Source organism: Elephantulus edwardii, unplaced genomic scaffold (assembly GCF_000299155.1).
Source record: "Elephantulus edwardii isolate Elephantulus edwardi_28Jun2011 unplaced genomic scaffold, EleEdw1.0 scaffold00025, whole genome shotgun sequence".
Classification (NCBI taxonomy): Eukaryota; Metazoa; Chordata; class Mammalia; order Macroscelidea; family Macroscelididae; genus Elephantulus; species Elephantulus edwardii.
The window spans coordinates 10,501,327-10,512,926 of NW_006399775.1; the positions used below are offsets into that span (position 1 = coordinate 10,501,327).

Sequence of the window (11,600 nt, forward strand, 5' to 3'; positions counted from 1 at the left end):
ATTAGACCATAACAATAATATTTTATGTATATACTTATCTTGTAAAGTATATCCTAACATCTTGTTGCTTAGGCTTTCTATGGGTAGAAAAAACCTCTTATATTTCTGACTACAGGCTTTCTGATGAGTTGTTTGGGACCGAGCCCATCCATTCATTATCTCTGAATTCAATTATCTCACTAAATTATATAGCAATCAATTTAAGTTAATTTTTGGACAAAAGTATTAAGAAGCTCAATGTTTTAAAAATGGCTAGTTTAAAGGATATTGTGTGCAAAATTATTTCAAAGAATATTAGTATATGGATTAAACATTTCCCTCTACTTTTCTGATATACTTATATTATAACCATTATCATTATTTTGTTTATCAAAAAAGATTTGTCTTCTGCTTTTATGATCATTGTAGTATTTTTTTGCTTCTCTTGAATACTTATTTAAAGTTACAGAATGTGTTTACCATGTCTACTACCCTTATGATGGAATCACACATCACAAAGAATTGCAACCAGGTTTATGATTACTAAATACACTCATTTCTTCCCCCCCCCTTTTCTTACATTGTGGCATATTCCAGCCCTTTGCTGCTTATTCTCTTCTACCCTGCCAGTGTTTTGATCATTGCCTTGTCTGTGCACTTGTATGATCACAACAAGGGCAAAGGGATACAACTCAAATCAGTCAACTCTTAATTGCTATAAGTCTGTGGATTTCACTTCACTGATGTCAAAACTGTCCCTCAGAGATAATTATAATAATTATGGATAATTATGTGATAGCTTTGATTGCAAAAAGTCATAATTATAAAGATTTGATCCTCAGTAACTTCATTTGTAAGGCATCACCCTGTTAGTATCTATCTTTTTGGCTATTTATTATAGAAGAAATACATGACAGGAATTTTCAACCACAATAAGTAATAACACATTTTCCTATGAAATTTTCTTCTTGGACAGTTCATCTAGCCCTCACGTAGAGCTCTGTGGCAGATCAGAGAGAACTCACAGAAATTTACAGAAAGCCTTTGTGAGAAAGGGGTCTAGAAAAACAAAAGACAGGATCTGTAGTAGCCAGAGAATGAGTGCAATCAAGGAGACTAGATTCTGGTGGTCTAGTGGGCAGAGACTTGTGCTTTCAATCCAAAGTGGGCTGTTTAGAATCCACAAGCTGCTCCAAGAGACAAAGATGGGCAAGCTTCACCCAGAGATTTAAAGCCTCAGAAAACCTACTGGTGGGCCAGCTATGAGTCAGTTCTTTTTTTTTTTTAATTTACTTTTTTCTTTTTTTTCCCTCCTAGTTTATTTACAAAATTCTAATACAAATTTGAACAATTCTTTCAATTTCCCTCATCCCTCCACCCATCAAATTGTACAACCCAATGGTTAATCTCCTCTTCTCCTGGTATATGCACATCCCTTTGCTTTCAGCCTCCCCCACCCCTCCTGGATCCTTATACTCATTCTACAATAACGGTTTTATACAATATTTTATCCTTAAGCGACTGAGTTAATTCACTCATCATAATTCTTTCCAGTTCTAACTCAGTGACAATGAGTTGTTGTTGTTAAAGTCAGGCTTTAAAATTTTAAAAGACAATGCTGACTTCAATAGAACATACACTAAAATTGGAATGATACAGAGAAGATTAGCGTGGCTCCGGTGCAAGGATGACATGCAAATTCATGAAGAATTCCATACTTTTTCCTAAAAAAATTTAAAGAATAAAGTGATTGAAGGCTGTGAATGCGTTTATACCCTATATTACGTTTCCTAGAAATTTCTAGAAACAAAAAGAAAATTGGTAAAGAAAAAAACAACAGATTTTTAGAGGAGGGATAGGGATGGAGGGACAGAAAATTAAAGGAAATCTGTGAAAGATATATTTAGATTTTATTTAATGTTTTCAATTGAGAATATAATAGATTATAATTTGCTGGTCCAAATGAAAAAAATTAATATTACACACATACACCATGCATATCTCTACCCATGTGCAGAAAAGTACATTGAGGAAGTAAGACTGAGATTCACAAATGTGCCAGTATATATATCCTTTTCAGAAAATAAATAAGAGCTCTTTAAAATCTTTAATTTTAAATTAATAAAAAATGCTTAATAATTCCACAGCCATAGTAACCATGAAAAATGGTTGACATCCCTTCCTGGTTAACACCTTTAACAGTATTAAGTCCATGAGTCTAAATTCATGTGTCTATTAGTCCTATTACTAATAGGCTATGGACGCTTTGTGAATATATACTATTGATCAGAGGAGAGGCGGATTTTAGTATGCTCCTTTTTACTAGATTATTTACATTAGTATGCAATTATGCTCTAGTGCCTATCTTGGAAAAAAATACTTTCCTTGACCTCATTATTCCTTCTAGATTCATTTCTCTTCTCTTAGCTGACAGAGTTGTCTTTAGTGCTTAATCCATGTCCTCATCTTATATTCAAACTTCAACCCATCTTAATTAGCTTCTGTTCTTACTACTTCACTTAGACTGCTTGTATCAAGTCATTAATGACTTCTGCTTTGCCAAAATATAGCGATCACTTTTCTGTTCTCACTTTATTTGATTATCTTCCATTAATTTTCTCTCTTCTTTCTTCCTTTTTTTCTTTTCACTTCCCCTACCCTTCTCTACTTCAATGTCTAATATTGTTCAGCTTCCATCGCTTGCTTTTATCTTTCTTCAGTCTGTTAATGTTACGGGTTTCTAGGGGTTTCTACATTTCTCTGGTTGTTACATCCATTTTCCTGAAAATTGTTTACTTCTACGCTTCTGGTTTTTCCTATATTAATACAGTAATGTCATAAACACAGTTATTGCTATAATAATGAGTCATTTTAGCATTTATTTTTATCTCTTTATCTATATCCAAGTATATTAGCAAGTTCTCTTTGATTTTACTTGTAAAGCTTTGTTTGATCTCTCTACTTGATTTTATGTATACTTTAGACATGCAGATGTCTCTCTAAGGACTGGACATCATGCTGGGAAAGATAGACTAACAACAAAAGGGAAAAGATCCTCAATGAGATAGACTGATACAGTAACTTTATAACTATAAGAACAACATATCTGTTGTTCTTAGTGTTGCTATAAATTTTAGTAAACTTGGAAACACCTAACAACAAGAGCTGCCATGCTCATTCAAGCTCCCTTCATCCCTCATTTGAAAAACTTAATTCATTTTCTTTTTAAACTTCATTCATTTTCTAACCCAGGTCTTCCATCTTGATCTTAAAAGCCACAGACATCATGCTACACAACACTAGACTTATGTTTATAAATTTCCATTTGATTATGATATTTTCATGATTAAAATCTTATTATATTTTTCCTTTGGTTATATACACAGATCAAAGTAAATTTTGTACTATAGTCTAAAAAATCCCATGGTTCAATCTTCTTTTAGTCTTCTTAAACATGCTAAACTATTTTCTTTTGAGACCCCTGCACTTGTTCAACCTGCTTGCAATGGCTTTTTCCTAAATGCTCTGGCTGCTGTAAGACCTGATGCTCAAGGTGTATAAATTGTGCATCAGACCATTGCAAGGGCATCATACACCTGCTAATTGTTGTAGATTTGTAAAATTCTGGTAATGTTTCTGAGTACAATGTCTTAAGGAAGGGGACTTCTATTTCACATCAAGTCAACATATGGACCAGCAGAGGGGGTTGCTCCCAGAAATTGGGTCTGGTTAGTCCCTGCTTGTCCATCAGATCTCAACTCAAATGTTTACTCCTCAAACTTTCTCCACCCTCCAATACATAAAACCTATTTTCCTGTTCAAGCTCCATCACACATGCCTATTTTCTTTTCTTTATGCATTTATGACCATCTGTAACCATGATGTTAATATATTTCTTTACTTTTATAATTTTCTGTCTCTTTTTTGGAAATCATGAGGAGAGGAAACTGGGAATTCTTGTTTCTTACCCTCTATTTCCAACAGAGTAGCCAGAGTCTGGTATAACGTAGACAGTTTATTTTTTTTAATAGAATGATTTATTATCTATTTTATTGAAAAACCTGACTACTCAGACCAAAGTGATGGGTGTGCAAGTAGGATATTACTGTGGATAAATGAATACTATTAAAGAAAATAACTCTATAAATGTGTTTTCCATAGTACATACTAAGTCATTGGATGTTAATAAGTGGACTATGACTGAGAAAATGGTCTGGGTTGTTTTATAGTGCCTAAAGAAGCACCAAAAACCTAAAAGAATATGAGAATAGACTTGACAGCAGAGTAGATCATGAAAAGGATTATATGGTGTTTACCCAAACAATGGTATTTTCCATCTCTTCTCATGCATGAGAAAAGGGCACAAAAGACAAGGAAGACTGAGAAAAATTGATGCCTTTGACTTATGCTGTTTATGAAGAATATTGAATTCTTCCAGAAGAAGAAACAAAAAATCTACCTTGGAAGAAGAACAGTCAAATTGTTCCATAGAAGTGAGATGAAACTTCATCTTATGTACTTTGGACATGCTCAGGGAAACATCTGTAAAAAGGACACTATGCTTGATAAAGCAGAGGCTTAGAGAAAAAGTGGAAAGTTCCTAATTTAATGGATTGACACAGTGATTGCAATGATGGCCTCAAACAGCAATTATTGTGAGGACAGTGAAGTACCAGGCAATGTTTTGGACTTTTACAAAGTAAGCCTGACTCAGCACACGGGATATAGAGTCACTTGCTATGTATTTGAGGACTGGACAATGAATAAGGATGACAGAAGAAGAATCGGTGCCTTTGAGTTGTGGAGTTGGAAAAGAGAACTGAATATCCTATGGACTATAAAAAGAATTAAGAGGTACATGCTGAAGGAAGTGTAGTCTAAATGATCCTTAGTGGCAAGGATGGAAAAACTTTGCATTATATACTTTAGGCATGTAGTTAGGAAAGGGACATCATGCTTGAAAAGGTAGAGAGTCAGCAAAACAGAGGAAGATTTTCAACGAGATGGATTGATGCAGTGATCGTGGCAATGGACTCTAGTATATAAGAGATGCTATGTATGGAACAGGGTACGTAAAAGTTAAGATTTTTTTCTCATAAGGTTGCTATTAGTATACTCGATTTGATATCACCAAACAATATCAATGGTTAGGGCCACTATAAGAGACAAGTGTATGGTGTATGTATGAACACACATACACACACATGCCCACACGTGTGTGTTGTGTACCACTGGGTCTTCAGAGGCAGTTAATTGCACAGGAGGAGATTGGCCAGCTTCCTCCTGCACAGTGGCTGGTGGCCTCTTGATTGTTGCACAACTTCTTGACACAAGACTACCAGAGTATTTGTCTTCTGTCTCTGTCTCTCTATCTCTTTCTCTGTCTCTCTGTCTGTCTCTATCTTATTGTCTGTCTATCTATTTATCATCTATCTATCTATCTATCTATCTATCTATCATCAATAACATCCACAGTATCAAAGAAGTAAATGCATGATCTGACATGCCACCCCACAAGCTCCTGCACCCATCTCTACCTTTCACTGGGTACAATGTCATTGTAACTAGACTCAGAGACTTTACTCACAGTTGTGAGGTTTATGAGGGAAATAGGTTGGGAAGTAGGGGAGACAAAGAGTATCGCACAATGTAAGTCAAAGTTTAATCCAGCAGTCCCAAACTAGTTTAACAGCAAGACAAATTTCCTCACTTAGTAAAAGTCTAGGTTCAAATTAGCAGCATAAACACACTTCTGGTTTCCTTAGTAATCCAGAAAACTTTATCTCAGAGCAGTTACAAGTCAGCTTTTCATTCAATCATCTACCAAGCAAAACCTTTAACTACAGCATTTTTCTCCAGGGTTCCTATGGTTACATCTTGCCGAAGTTGCTTCATAGTAGTGCCACAGTCTTTTGGCTCTCTCTCTCCCACCATCTCTCACAAAGTGGAAAGTGCTTTTCTATATTGGTCCCACAGCTGTTGATGATTTGCCAGACCATATGTCCATAGTTAAGACAGCTGGAGCCATGCTCTCAAAGGGGGGTTAATGTAAAGTTTAGATAAATTTGAGCTGCCTGCCTTTGAGATTGCATCACAGGTTCTTATCACTGGTCCACCAGAGCTCCATCTAGGAATGTGTGTGTGTGTATGTGTATTACATGTATATGTAAAGTATATGTCAAGAAGACAAAAATTCTCACCACTGGACCAATTGGTAGCATTAGGATGGATGATGAAGAGATTGAGATTGTTCACAGCTTCAGTTTGCTCGGCACCACGGTCAACACTCTTGGCACCAGTAGCCAGGAAATAATAAAAAAAAAATGTATTGCGATGGAAAAGTCTGCTGTTAGGGACCTCTCTAAAGTACTCAAGAGCAACGGTGTCTCTTTGGAGACTAAGGTGCACCTGATACAGGCCATGGTTTTTGCAATCATTTGTTATGCATCACAGAGGTGGACAATGACTAGGGAGGATAAAAGGAAAATTGACGCCTTTGAGTTGGAGAAGAGTACTGAATGTACCATGGACTGCCAAAAAAACCCAAATAGATTCATCCTAGAGAAGGTTAAACCAGGCTGCTCCTTGGAGGCAAGGATTCTGGGGCTTCGCCTGACATACTATGGACATGTTGTAAGGAGAGACAGGTCTTTGGAGAGGGACATCATGCTGGGCAGAGTGGAGGGACAGCGCAGGAGGGGAAGGTCCTCTATGAGGTGGATTGATTCAGTGACTGGGGTAATCGGGATGGGTGTGTCAGAGGCAATGAGATTGGCACAGGATAGAGCAGGGTTTAGGGCTGTTGTACATAGGGTCGCTATGAGTTGCAAACGACTCGACGGCACATAACAACAACAACAATGCTTAGGGAGGGAATGATAAGAGTTAGTATTTTAGACTTGAGTGTTAAAAAGCTCTGTATCACAGATCCTTGTCTATTCATATTTTCTTCAATTCATTGTTGCATCTGACATATTTTCCCTTCACGTAATTTATAATTTACCTATTTATGTCATCATTCATGTGCAAAAACAAGACAGAAATCATCCTCATATGCAAATAAAATTTTTAGTTTGTTCTCTAAGCGTATAGATGGAGCCATTGTTTATATGCTGGCTTCTTGAAAAGTATAAATGCCAGAAACAAAGAGTATGTAACAATTCAGCAAGAGGGATGATAGATGATAAGTTCAGAGAAAATTGTGTCATTCTGCCTGACAGGTGGATGGGCAGTGAACTAAGTACACTTATGAAACAGATCTTGCCCCATCTGCTAGGCACATTCAGCACACCGTCTGTGTGAGATGATTTTTGGAATTGTCTCACTCGAACAGATTTATCAGGAAACAAACAAACAAAAAATCAACAGCTACAGTCTCCACTTTTTTTATCCTGCTGCATATACACAAAAAAGAAACCGAATGGTGTATTTTCTGTGTGCAGTTCTCATGCTGTTGTTGTTATCTGCAGTCAAGATTTCCCCAACTCAGTCCCACTCCACATATCCCAGAGTGGTTGTTGTTGTCGTCATTGTTGTTGTTAGATGCCTTCTAGTTGAGTCTGACTCATAGCGACCATATGAAAACAGATCTGAACTTGTCCTATACTGTGCCATCCTCATCATCTCTGACATTCTTGAGCCCGTTACTTCAGTCACTGGATTAATCCATATGGTTAAGAGCCTTCCTTTGTTTTGCTGACCCTTCATCTTCCCCATAATGTCTCTTACTTAGAAAGAGCCTTTCTAAGCAACATACCCAAAATATGTGAGATAAAGCTTTGCCATCCTAACCTTTAAAAACCACACTGGGCACAATTTTCCAAGCCATAGGTATTCATTTTTTGCACTCTGTGGTTATATTCAGTACTCTTCTCCAATATCACAGCTCAAAGTTTATCAATTCTTCTGAGATCCTTATTGTACTTATTGTCCAGTTCTCAGATGGATAGCAAGTGATTGAGAAGACCATGGCCTGAATCGAGTGCATCTTAGTTTTTAAACTGAAATCTTTGTTTCTTAATAATTTGGAGAAGTCTCTGACAGCAGGCTTTCCCAAAGCAGTATGTCTCTTGATTTCCTGACTGATGATAAGAGGATTTGATTGTGGACCCAAGCCAGATTAAATCATTGATAATTACATCTTAACATAAAAAAAATTCTCACTAATGAAGCAATATGGATCCTGATGATGTTGTTGTTAGGTGCCATTTAGTCGAGGACTAATCATTGTAACCCTATGAACGGATGTGAATCCCATCCTATCCCGTGCCATTTTCATTTTCTATGTTACATTTGAGCTCATTGTTGCAGCTATGGGGTCAAACCATCTCAATGGGGGTCTTCCTTTTTTACATTGACGTTTACTCTTTCAAACATGGCATCCTTTTTCAAGGACTAGCCAATCCTAGCAACAAGTTCAAAGTTTGAGAGATAAAGCTTTGTCATCCTTCCCTCAAGGAGCACTCTGGCTATACCTTTTCAAAAACTTACCTGTTCTTCCTTTTGGTAGTCCACAGGACAGTCAGGACTCTTCTGCAACACCACAACTCAAAGGATCAACTCTTCTACTGTCATGCTTATTCATTGTTCAGCTCTAAGATGCATAGTAAATAACTGACAGACCATGGTCTGAATCAGGCATACTTTAGTCTTCAAACTGACTTCACTGCTCTTTGATAATTTTGGAGAGATCGCTAACAGCAGAATTTCCCAAGGCAATATGTTTCCTAATTTCCTAACTGCTGGTACTGAGGGTATTGATTGTGGAACCAAGCAAGATGAGATCATTAAGAGTTTCAATTATTTTTTCATCTATCATGATGTTGTCCACTGGCCCAGTAGTAAGAACCTTGGCCTTATTGATGTTAAGATATAATCCACGTTGAAGGGTGTAGTTTGATATTGTGCAACAAGTACTTCAGGTCCCTCTCACTTTCAACAATCAAGGTTGCGTTATCTGTATAGCTCAGGCTGTTGATGAATCTTCCTCTAATCCTGATGGCATATTCTTCTTCATAGAGTCTGGTTTCACAAATTATTCAGTATACAGATTGATTATGTATGAAGAAACGATACATGCATGACACACATCCTCCCTGATTTTAAATCATAGTATTTCCTTGTTCCATTCAGATTACAGCTCCAAATTTCCAGCATACACCGGTGAGCACATCCAAGGTCGTGTCTGTCAGTTGAAAAATGTCAATCGGTGTCCCATCTATTCATAGGGACTTATTTTTGTCAGTGTCTTCAGCACAGCTTAAATATCTTCCTTTGCCATGAAGGAAGCGGTACAATGTGTGCAGGAACTGGTGTCGCCCTCCTTGCTGTTCGTCTTTGTGGGATGCTGCATCGAGTCCACCCTGAAGCGCAGTGCTGTCGCTCGGGAGCAGATGGGGCGGCTGCTGCCAAAGCTGCTCAGTGCTGGGCATCTCTCCTCTGCTCAGTACTACCAAGGGCTCCGTGAAATCCTGGACTTGGCGGAGGACATGGAAATTGACATCCCGCATGTGTGGCTCTACCTGGCACAACTGGTAACACCCATCCTGCAGGAAGGCGGCATGCCCATGAGAGAGTTGTTCAGGGAGATTACAAAGCCTCCGAAACCCCTGGGCAAAGCTGCTTCTCTGTTACTGGAGATCCTGGGGCTTCTACATAAAAGCATGGGCCCCCGAAAGGTGGGGATGTTGTGGTGAGAGGCTGGGCTCAACTGGAAGGAATTTCTCCCTGAAGGTCAGGACGTCAGTGCATTCATCCCTAAAGAGGTGGAGTACACCCTGGGAGAAGAGTCCAGAGGCCCCCAGTCAACTGGCTCTGCCCTCGGGGGTGCTGAACAGGCAGCTGGAGAAACTGCTGAAGGAGGAGAGCAGTGATGAGTCTGTGTGCCAGTGGATCGAGGCTAATCTGAGTGAGCAGAAAGTAGCCTCCAACACAGTAGTTCGATTGCTCATCATGACTGTCTGCTATTCTGCAATTTTCTTTGAGAATCTCCTCCTAGTGGATGTTGAAGTGTTGAAAGCACTAGCGAAACTGCTACAGAAATACCTGTGATGAACAAAAGGAGCTCCAGGCACTCTATGCCATCCAGACCCTCATTGTGACCTTAGAACACCCTGCCAACCTGCTTTAGACCTTCTTTGATAAGCATGTTGTCAAAGAGGATGCCTTCTATAGCTTGGAGAGCAGCAAGAACCCCGCTGAACAGCAGGCCAAGGGTGTGACCCTCAAATCTGTCACAGCCTTCTTCAAGTGGCTTCCTGCGGCTGAGGAAGAGGAAGAGTAGGACCACAACTGAGTGCGGGTGGGGCCAGGAACCTGGAGCCCCATGGACTGGAGGATGGCCCAGCCAGCTGTCAGGACTCCAGGGGCGTGGCAGCGGCAGCGGCAGTGGGTGCCTACTGTAGTGCGGGTTGTCTGAGCTAATAAAGTGCTTGAAGAGGCAGGGTGGCTGTGGGCGAATGTTATTCTGTGCCCCTTTTTTTTTAACTGAGATTTTAATAAAAGTTTATAGAGAGAAAAAAATTTTCCTTTGTTACCATTGTTGTTGTTGTTAAGTGCAGTCGAGTCGCAGGCGACTCATAGTGACCCTATGAAGGAGAGTCCTCGACGCTTGGGTGTCTCTCATCCTCTCTCCAGGTTCATAGGGTTTCCTGAGGCAAGCTATTATGGAAGTGGATGCCACTCCTCTTTCCCAGCTTGTTTTAATTGGGGAGCTCCACCCCATTCTCAGTCCGCATTGGGTAGCCAACCATTAACCCATTGACACATCAGTGTCACAGTGTTCAGCCTCACAGCAACCACAAGTGACCACCTAAAGGAATGTCTGAACAAAAACAATGCAAGATCCGAGGGCAGCAGACTAAAAGTCACCCACCGTTGGCTTGGTAGCATTGCTTTCTGTCTACTGGGCCAGCTGATCTCTCTCTCTATGTTGATATTTATTGTTAAGTGCTGTCTAGTCGCAGGCGACTCATAGCAACCCTATGAAGGAGACCTCTCGACGTTTGTTACCATTAGGTCTTGTTAATACAGAAACGTTTGAACTGTTACAGAGTAGGATTGTTCTACCTGATTTTTTAGGGTAAAATTTTTATAGGAGCAGTTTGTGGGCCTACCTTTTAGCAGATCAGCTGGATGAGTTTGAAGCACCAATCTTCTGTTTAACTACCTATATAAAATTGTTTTTCCCACATTAAGGAATTTAGGGAAAAAAACAACAAAAACAAAAACCAACTCAGCTTTGTATGGCATGAGAAAGAAGGAGTAGTGCTATATTCTTTCTTCCCTCTGTCCTTTTTCTTCATTTTGCGTTCCTTAGACTGGTTCATATTGTCATTGTTTAACTTCTGATCTTTTTACCCTAAATACTCTGTATTTATGGTAAAATTAAAGATCTGTTTTTCAATGCCTATGGAGCTCTGGTGGGCTAGTTGGTAAGCAGTTGTGGTGGCAACTCACAGGCTGGCGGTTTGAATTCACCAACTGTTTCATGGGAGAAAAAATGGACAGTCTCCTCCCATGCAGTTTATAGCATCTGAAAACCCACTGCAGGCTAAGCTATGTGCTAGTTTTGACTCAATGGCAGTGAGTGAGTGAGTGATCAAAGCCCATGGTAGCTTCTG

The 11,600-nt window shown here is 39.2% G+C and overlaps 1 pseudogene; it reads left to right on the forward strand.

Annotated features, from left to right (window-relative positions):
• The first annotated feature begins 9,257 nt into the window (after positions 1-9,257).
• Positions 9,258-10,273, forward strand: LOC102845779 (annotated as a pseudogene).
• The last annotated feature ends 1,327 nt before the right edge of the window (positions 10,274-11,600 follow it).